Here is a 479-nt window from a genome sequence, read left to right on the forward strand (position 1 = left end):
CTCATGTCGTTCCAAACCTGTAAGACCTTCGTTCATCTTCGAGACACTAAGATATTTTTGATGCATTCTGACAGCTCTCTGACCCTCCCATAGACAGCAATGTAATTAACACGATCAATGATCCAGAAACATAGCAAGGACATCGGTAAAATAATCCATGTGACATCAGGGGTTCAACCGTAATTTTACAAAGCTACGAGAAATAAACGTAGAAGCTCTCAGAATGCATCAAAACTATCTTAATTTGTGTTCTGAAGATGAACGGAGGTCTTATGGGTTTGGAACGACATGAGGGTGAGTAACTAATGACAGAATTTCATTTTTGGGTGAACTATCCCTTTAAGCATGAATCTGTGCTGCCGAAGTACAGCTGTTGTTTGGGGGTTTTAGGTGATGGGTGATTTCACAGGTCAGGTCAGAGGGCTGCGTTTCCTCAGCGAGGCACGAGGGCTTTGCACCCTACCTGCCCTGCTGAACCT

The sequence above is a fragment of the Sinocyclocheilus anshuiensis genome, unplaced genomic scaffold, assembly GCF_001515605.1.
Source record: "Sinocyclocheilus anshuiensis isolate Anshui unplaced genomic scaffold, SAMN03320099.WGS_v1.1 scaffold1297, whole genome shotgun sequence".
NCBI classification, from domain to species: Eukaryota; Metazoa; Chordata; class Actinopteri; order Cypriniformes; family Cyprinidae; genus Sinocyclocheilus; species Sinocyclocheilus anshuiensis.